The sequence below is a fragment of the Rhinolophus sinicus genome, chromosome 3, assembly GCF_057876585.1.
Source record: "Rhinolophus sinicus isolate RSI-liver-muscle chromosome 3, RSI-T2T, whole genome shotgun sequence".
In the NCBI taxonomy this organism is placed as follows: Eukaryota; Metazoa; Chordata; class Mammalia; order Chiroptera; family Rhinolophidae; genus Rhinolophus; species Rhinolophus sinicus.
In genome coordinates this window covers 163,303,992-163,313,451 of record NC_142503.1, presented here as the reverse complement: position 1 = coordinate 163,313,451, position 9,460 = coordinate 163,303,992, and the positions used below count along the sequence as shown (strand labels likewise).

The 9,460-nt window shown below is 42.1% G+C and overlaps 1 pseudogene; it reads right to left on the bottom strand.

Annotated features, from left to right (window-relative positions):
* Nucleotides 1–5,266: 5,266 nt before the first annotated feature.
* On the bottom strand, nt 5,267–6,049 carry LOC109444444 (small ribosomal subunit protein eS4, X isoform-like; annotated as a pseudogene).
* Between the last annotated feature and the right edge of the window lie 3,411 nt (nt 6,050–9,460).

Sequence of the window (9,460 nt, the reverse complement as noted above, 5' to 3'; positions counted from 1 at the left end):
TGTACATGAGATGATCATTGAAATACATGCTCTATCCTTAGAATTACACAATGAAATAGAATATTGGTTAGTAGTGAGAATATATGAGTACACATGTGTACACACACAACAAATACACACACACACACACACACACACACACACACACACACACACGGTCTTTCTTTTTCGTCTATGGAGGGGGCATATTACCCAAAAGAGAAAACAGATGAATTTCTGGGTCTACATTACAATAGTCCAAGAAAGCTGACTATTTCACTTCATTTTTATATTTTTCTCTGGTTTTCAGGAAAGTTTTGGAGGAGCTGGATTTTCATGGATGGCATGGGCTTGGGGGAATGGTAATTTTCATTCATACTATTAACAAAAGTAGACATTTTTCCAGGCTTACTTAGTTCAATAATAAGATGCAATCTAGGATCATAACTGTAGAGGGCACTCGTGTCTTAATAATAGCAGTGCCTTGTCACTAGACAAGGAAGCCAGGTAGTGGAGAGAGAGTAAGTGTCCTTCTATTACTAGATATTTTATAGGAAAGGAGATAGAGTGTATTTTGGGATAGACACTAAATTCATACTGTTTTCATATTACCTTTTATAATGGTTTTCTTATGAATAAACTCATCTTCTAATTTGTATCCTTTGGTTCATTTTTTAAAAGATTTTTATTAAAATATAGTTAACATACAATATTATATTAGCTTAAGGTATACACCATAATTATTCAACATTTATATACCTAAAGAAGTGATCACCATGATAAGTCCAGCAACCATCTGACACCATAACACGCTATCACAATATTATTGACTATATTCCCTTTGCTGTGTATTACATCCCCATGACTTACTTGTTTTATATTTGGAAATTTGAACCTCTTATTCCCCTTCACCTTTCCCCCCTTTTTTAAATCTTCCAATTACAGTTGACATTCTATATTATTTTATATTAATTTCAGGTGTACAGCATAGTGGTTAGACGTTTGTATAATTTAAGAAGTGATCCTCCTGACTAGTCTGGTACCCACCTGGCACTATACATAGTTATTACCATATTATTGACTATGTTCCCTATGCTTTACTTTACATCCCCATGATTGTCTTATAACTACCAATTTGTACTGCTTAATCCCTTCACCTATTTCATTCTGTCCCCAACCCCCTCCCAGCTATCACTCTGATAAATCTAGTACCCATCTGACACCATACATAGTTATTACAATATAATTGACTATATTCCTTATGTTATACCCTACATCCCCATGACTACTGTGCAACAACCAATTTGTACTTCTTTATCCCTTCCCCTTTTTCACTCACCCCTAACCCTCCTCTTATCTGGCAATCATCAAAATATTCTCTATATCTATGAGTTTGTTTCTGTTTTGTTTATTTTGTTCTTTAGATTCCACATATAAGCAAAATCACATTGCATCTGTCTTTCTTTGTCTGACATACTCCTCTCAGCACAATACCCCCCAGGTCCATCCATGCCACAACAGATGTCAAGAACCCATTTCCTTCCATGGCTGAGCAATATTCCATTGTGTATATGTACCACCTCCTCTTTATCCATTCATCCATTGACAGACACCCAGGCTGCCTCCACATCTTGGCCATTGTAAACATGCTGCAATGAACATATAGATGCACATGTCCCCTTGAAGTAGTGTTTTGGGTTTCTTCGGATAAATATCCAGAAGTGGGATTACTGGGTCCTTTTCTGTTTCTTATTATAGCCTTTGTTTTAAAGTCTATTTTATCTGGTATAAATATTGCTACCCAGCTTTTTTTTTTCATTTCCATTTTCATGAAATATCTTTTACTTATAGTCTGTGTGTGTCTTTTTGATCTGAAGTGAGTCTCTTGTAGGTAGCATAGGTAAGGGTCTTGTTTTCTTATCCATTCAGCCACCCTATGTCTTTTGATTGGAACATTTAATCCATTTACATTTAAAGTAATCGTTGATACATATGTAATTATTGACATTTTATTGTTCATATTTTTAATTTTTTTTCCATCTTAAAGAAGTCCCTTTAAGATTCCTTGTAATACTGATTTGGTGGTGATGAATTCCTTTAGCTTTCTCTTGTCTGGGAAGCTCTTTATCTGTCCTTTGATTCTAGATGACAGCTTTGCTGGGTGGAATCATCTTGGTTGTAGGTCTTTGTTTTACTACATCACTTTGAGTATTTCCTGCCAATCCCTTCAGGCCTGCAAAGTTTCTGTTGAGAAATCAACTGACAGTCTTATGGAAGCTCTCTTGTAGGTAACTAACTGCCTTTCTCTTGCTGCTTTTAAGATTCTTTCTTTTTCTTTAACCTTTAGCATTTTAATTATGATGTGTCCACGTGTGGGCCTCTTTGGGTTCATCTTGGTTGGAACTCTGCACTTCCTGAGCTTGTATGTCTATTTGCTTCGCCAGTTTAGTGATGTTTCCCATCATTATTTCTTCAAATAGGTTTTCAATTTCTTTCTCTCTCTCTTTTGCTTCTGGTACACCTGTGATGCGAATGTTGGTATGCTTGATGTTGTCCCTTAAACTGTCCTCATTCTTTTGGATTCTTTTTGCTGTTCTACTTGGGTGTTTTCTGCTACTTATCTTCTAAATTGCCGATTCAGTCCTCTGCTTCATCTAATTTACTGTATTCCCTCTAATGTATTCTTCATTTCAGTTATTGTATTCTTTATTTCTGACTGGTTCTTTTTTATGTTTTCTATCTCTTTGTTGAAGTTCTCCTTGAGATCACTGAGCATCCTTATAACCAGTGTATTGAACTTTGGGTCTGGTAGATTGGTTGTCTCCATTTTGTTTAGTTCTTTTTCTGGAGCTTTGTTCTGTTCTTTCATTTGGGATATGTTTCTTTGTGTCCTAATTTTGGCTGTCTTGCTGTGTTTGTTTCTATGTATTGGGTAGGGCTGCTTTGACTTCCACTCCTGGTAGAATGGCCTTATGTAGTAGGTGTCCTGTGGGATCAGTGGCACAGTCTTCCTGGTCACCAGAGCCAATTATTCTAGGTGTGTCCCTTGTGTGGGATATGTGTACCCTCCTGTTGTAGTTGAGCCATGATTGCTATTTAAACATCGGTGGGAGGCATTGACCCTGAGGCTGACTTGTTGTGAGGACTGGCCATGACTACAGTGGAGGAGTTGTGGTGCAAGGGCTGACCCTCCAGAGCAGGGTTCACTTTAGCAGGGCTCTGGTGCTTGCCCAGTCTGCCCTTTGGGTCTGCCATCCTTGGAGGTGGCTGGGTGATTCTCCTGCTTGGTCTGAAGCTGGCTTCGTGGCCTCCTGGGAGGGGACCCACTGCAGGCTAAATTCAGCTGCAGTCTGTTCCCTGCTGGAGACCACCTGGCATGAGCCACAAAGTAATCCACAAGTGGCTGCCGCTTGCACTAGGCTTGGAGGTGCCTCAAGAGGCCAAGCCACAAACTGAGGTCAGCTGTCACTAATACTGGGCTTAGGGCTGCTCAGCCAGAGGTATGGAGCATGCCGAAGCCAGATGCTGCTTGTTTGGATTTTGTGAATCTCCAGGGCAGAACTAATGGTGTTAGCCAGGTTGATGGAGGCTGCGATATGGTGGCCATCTGCGTCTGCACTTGGGGAAGGGGCAGGGCTCAACAAGAAACAATGGTTTCCTCCAGCTTCTCTGTTTGGGATAAAGTTGCCCTTCTAGCCCTCGTCCTGCAGCCAGACAACTTAGTTCCTCCCTGTATGTCCCTTGGGCCTTTGGAGCTGCTGCCCCAGCGCTGGAGCTCAGAATGAGCGAATCTGTCAGCAAGTAAGTCTCTGTGTGGGCCTTTTAAGAGGGGTTCCTGGGATTGCAGCTGCCCTCCGTCTCACTCAGCCACAATCTCCACTGGTTTTCACAGCCAAAAGTTATGGGGACTTCTCTCCCCTGCACTGGAATCCTGGGCTGGAGAGTCTGGTGTTGGGCTGGACCCTCTCACTCCTCTGAGGGGGATCCTCCAAAGTCAAGATATTCCTCCTGGTTTTTAATGGTCACATGCGGGTGGGGGACCCACCTGTTCTGCATCTCTGCCCCTCCTTCTAGTCTCAAGGTGGTTTCTGTATATCCTTAGTTATAGGCTTCAGTTCAACTAAACTTCAGGTGATTTTCAATGATGGTTATTCTGTAGTTTAGGTATAATTTTGATGTGGTCCTGAGAAGAGGTAAGCACAGAATTTACCTCCTCCACCATCTTGACTGGAAATCCTCCTTTGGTACCGTTTTTATTAAAAGTATGCAAGCCCCACCCAGGGAGAATTAACCTCTTTAATGTTTTATACCTTGTGTGGATCCTGCCACTGGGTAACTGATGCTTTGTGTGTAGGGAGCTGTAAGTGATTTTTCTAAAATGGCAATCGGAGCAGGGCCATTTAGAAAATGGCCCCTTAAATACCTTCGGTGGGTTTTGACCTCATTTAGGATGAACACCCTCCTTCTTACTGTGTCTACCAAGGCCTTGTACGATATAGGCTCTTTGACCTGTGAAACTTGTCTCTCTTTTTCTTTTTCTCCCTTTCTTCCCTGTCATCCAGCCAAATCTGAGACAGTTTATCTAGTGTGCAGAGCTGGTCCGTATTCAGTGCCCTCTGCATTTTTCCCCTCCATCACTTGGTAAGCCTGTCCATGCATCTTCCCATGGTGGCTCCTTCACATTTCTAAGTCCCTTGCCTCATATAAATTCCTCAGAGAGGCTTTCTCCTTTGTCTACCATAGCTAAATCAGGCCCCTCCACCCCAGCTTTTTTTTTTATTAGAAAAATTTTAATTGCATTATGATTCACATTTTACATAGCATAGAATTCACTATTTTAAAGTATACAGTTCAGTACGTTTTAATATATTGACAAGATTGTACAATTATCACCATTACCTAACTTCAGAACATTTCCATAACTCCCTCCCCCCCAAAACCCCATACCATTAAAAAGTCACTCTCCACCCCTCATTTTTTCCCCAGCCTGTGGCATCCTCTGATCTACCTTCGGTCTCTATGGGTTTACCTATTCTGGACATTTTAGACCCACCTCTTTCGAACCATTAAAGCACCCTGTTTATTTCCTTCCTGGAAATAAATGCATATGCATTTGTGTGTTTACTTCAACATTTATTCTATTGAATAACTTGTAGAGTTTCTTTTCTTCCTTCCTTTCTTTCCTTTCCCTTTCTTTCTTTCTTTCTTTCTTTCTTTCTTTCTTTTTTACTATATTATCTTTAATTAGGGATGAAGACTTTTCCAATCATGTCACCCAGAGATCATTTTACCCACTTCTCTGTTTGGCTGCAAGTACTCTTGTCTCTCTCTTCAGCAATGGTGAGGCAGATACCCTTTACACAGGGAAGAGAAATCCATGTTTTATTGCTTTTGCCAATAACAAAAATGTTCGAGAGCCAGGTGGCAAAGTTGTTGCCATTGGCATCTTGCACATGAACTACACAAAAGAACCAGGGTATCTCTCTCTGTTGGTAATCACACCAATTCTTCCCAGGTTGGCACCTCCAGTCACTATGCACAGGTTGCTAGTGTCAAACTTGATGAAATCAGTAATTTTGCCAGTCTCCAAATCAACTTGAATGGTGTTGTTCCCCTTGATAAGGGTATCATGGTAGCGGATGGTATGAGCATCATGGGTGACCAGATGAGGGGTTCCTTTTGTGCCCACAAAGATCTTTCTCATTTTGCACAGCTTGTACTTGGCCTTCTCAGGAGAAATACGATGAACAGCAAAGCAACCCTTGGTTTTGCAGATCAGATGGAAATTCTCTCTGGTCTTGCCAATGCTGATGACATCCATCAAATCAGCAGGGGAGGTTATATCAGTTTGAACCTTGCCATCAATCTTAATGAACTGCTGCATGCAGATCTTCTTTATCTTTTGTTAGGGCTTCAGTCTGTTCCTTAGTAAGGTGATGGGAGGGAGGCATTCCCTCAGCTTATGGGGACTGGTAGATGGACGAGGAGCAAACACACTGTTCAGTTTATCCAGCATCTGATGCTTTGTAGCTGCTACATGCTTGAGATGCTTCTTGGGACCACAAGCCATGGCTACACTGGGCACAGAAAGAGCTAGAGCTTCTTCTCAGTTCCATCTGCCTAGCAATGCAGCAAGCTCAGCTTCTCACTGTCACTGTGGAGTAAACCAATGTGGTGGTGTGACCACTTTAGGGACTATTGTAGCAGAGACTCCTCTATGGGCAAGAAGACCTCTGAGAGCTCTACCAATTCAAAGCTTCTACATTCAAGTGCAGCAGCTTCCCATTCATTACATTTCCAGCAACAGCTCTTTGGGATTCCAGGTCTTCTCCACATATTTTCTGTTCTTCACTTGCTTAGTGATTTAATCCCATGCAACAAAGTGCTGCATTGGGCTTCTAGAAGATTCTTTAGGGCTGGGATCATGCTGTAGCAATAATAATAACATTTATGGAACATGGGCCATGTGCAAGGCACGGGAATGTGTGTTTGTTACTTGCATTTTTTTTTTTTTACTTACTGCAAGGTCTTATTACAACCTTGTGAGATAGGTACTACTATTATCACCCCATGAGATGAGAGCACTGAGGCTTAGGGAATGGACACATTTTATTCAGCTAGTTTGTGGCGGAGTAGGGACTAGAATCCTTGGGCCTATTTTCTTAACCACTCTATTTTTTATTTGGCTTCTTAGTTTTAGCCACATGTGTGTTCTAAGTGCTGCTGTAATGTTTGCATGCAGTATATGAATTAATATTATTGCACCTGTTAGAATTGTTCACAACAATGACATAAATAAAAAAATATTCCTGGCAGTTTTTAGTACAGCAGCAGAATATCAGTCGTTGTAATATAGGATTCTCTGCTGCCCTTTGGGAAGTGTCCAGCTAGTGTCATTTGGAATGCCTAGAGGCTTTGTAACCATTTGTGCATGGATGGAGGGAAGAATTCCTGTCAGTGACAGAAGCTCAAACTTCTAGAGCAGTTGGTACTTGGAAGAAGGTTATTTTCTTGCCTCTGAATGGCTTAGGTCATGTATTAGTTAGGGTTTGCCAGAGACACAGGACTAATAGGTAATATCTATCTATGTCTATATCAATGTCTACCTCTATATAAAGGTATTTATTTTAAGGAATTGACTTATGCGATTATGGAAGGCCGGCAAGTCAAAAATCTGCAGGGGGTGCTCACAGGCTGGAGACCCAGCCAAGAGCCAATGCTACAGTTCAAGTTCAAAGGCTATCTGCTGCAAAATTTCCTCTTGCTCAGAGTAGGTCAGTCTTTTGTTCTAGTCAGCTCTTCAACTGATTGGATGAAGCCCACCTACATTAGGGAGGGCAATCTGCTTTACTAAAGTCTACCAATTTAAATGTTAATATCATCCCAAAATACCCTCACAGAAATATCCAGAATAATATTTGACCACATACCTGAGCCCCGTGGCCCAGCCAAGTTGTCACATAAAATTAACCATCAAAGCGAAGTACTTGGTTCTTGGGTTCAGTCTGCCCAAGGCCTGGGCTGAAATGCAAGGGGGCCAGTATTGTTGGAGAACGTTCTACCTCCCATATGGTGAGGGGAGTCCACTATGAGGTACCGTGTTTCCCCGAAAATAAGACCTAGCCAGACCATCAGCTCTAATGCATCTTTTGGAGTAAAAATTAATATAAGACCTGGTATTATATTATATTATATTATATTATATTATATTATATTATATTATATTATATTATATTATATTATAGACCAGGTCTTATATTATAGTAAAATAAGACTGGGTCTTATATTAATTTTTGCTCCAAAAGACACATTAGAGCTGATGGTCCGTTTAGGTCTTATTTTCGGGGAAACACGGTACTACCAGTTGGCTCTCCAAGGGCAGTCCTTATGGGTAAGGATGTGTCTCAGCTACTTTGAAGTTTGCCCAGAGATCAAGTACTTGCCCGAGACCCTTCTTTGGGTTGGAGGTCCTTAAACAGATCGTTCCTGCACTTTCCAGCTGGGTGAGCCACAGGGACCTAGTCATCACTTGCTCAAAGAGGGCCCACTTGATGCTGGCTTGAGCCATCTCTGGATTTCATTCATTCATTCATTCATTCATTCATTCATTCATTCATTTATTCAACAAATATTTGTTGAAATGAAAGTCTATTATGTGCCAGGCTCTTTCTAAGTACTAGGGATAAGTACAGTGAACAGACACTGACAAAAGTGCTTTTCTCAAGAAACTTGTATTATGGGACGTGAAGAGAGACAGACATGTAAAGAAAATAAATAAATAAGTACTATATCATAGAGCAGATGGTGATAAGTGAGAAAGGAAATAGGGAATGCCATGGTTGGCAGCATGGGTGAGATGCTGATGGTTTGCATTACAAAGTACAGTGGTTAGGAAAGGCCTTACTGGAGAAAAAAAAATGCCTTTTGAGTAAGAGCCAGTCATGCAGACGACAGGAGAAAGAGAACTCCAGGCAGAGGGGACAGCAAGTGCAAAGTCCCTGAGCAAGGAGTGTGCCTGGACTGGAGAGAGAGAGGGGGAGAGTAGTGGGAGGTGCAATGAGAGAAGTACCACGAGGCTAGAAGGAGTTGTGAGGGCTCCTGCTTGTATGCTGAGAGAGGTGGAAGCCACCAGAAAGCTTTGCATAGAGAAGTGGTGACATGATCTGGCTGCACCGTTGAGAATAGACCATGGGGTGTGTGTGTGGTGGGGGTCAGGGGTGTTGGAGGAGGAGTGTCTTAGTCCATTTGGATGCTGTACCAACATACCATAGGCTGGGTGGCTGATAAAGAACAGAAATTTATTTCTCACAGTTCTGGATGCTGGGAAATCCAAGATCAAGGTGCCAGTAGATTTGGTGTCCAGTGAGGGCCCACTTCCTGGTTCATAGACGGCCATCCTCTCACTGTATTTTACATGGTGAAGGAGCAAAGGAGCGCTCTGGAGTCTCTTTTCTAAGGGCACTAATCCCATTCATGAGGCTCTACCCTCATGACCTGATCACCTTCCAAAGTGTCGACCTCCTAATATCATCACATTGGGGGTTAGCATTTCAACATACGAATTTTGTGGGGACACTAACATTCAGATTAGAGCAGGGAGTGTGAGGCAGAAGCCAGGAGACTTGTCAGAACTCAGGAGCCAGATGGTGGTGAGAGGTGGCGGGGTCCTAGGTTGGAAGGCCAGGCCCCCATGATTTGCCACACACAGTGAGCCCTCTGGGGAGTGTGTGAGCAGGTGAGGGAGTGCTGCCGGGGAGATTTGACATTTACATCCCACCCAGCCCGCTCCTGCACATTTACAGTCAAGGTAGGAAGAATATGGCCTTTAGATTTTTAGGATTCTTGTCCTTAGCTAGTGTATCTGAGGACAGCCTTTGGGACTGTTTCAGGGTGTATGACAAGCTTGGTCTTAATGGGAGAGGCTCCTCCTGGGACCAGTCACTGTAGCCGAGAGTAGATTTACCCCACTGCCTGTCTTCCT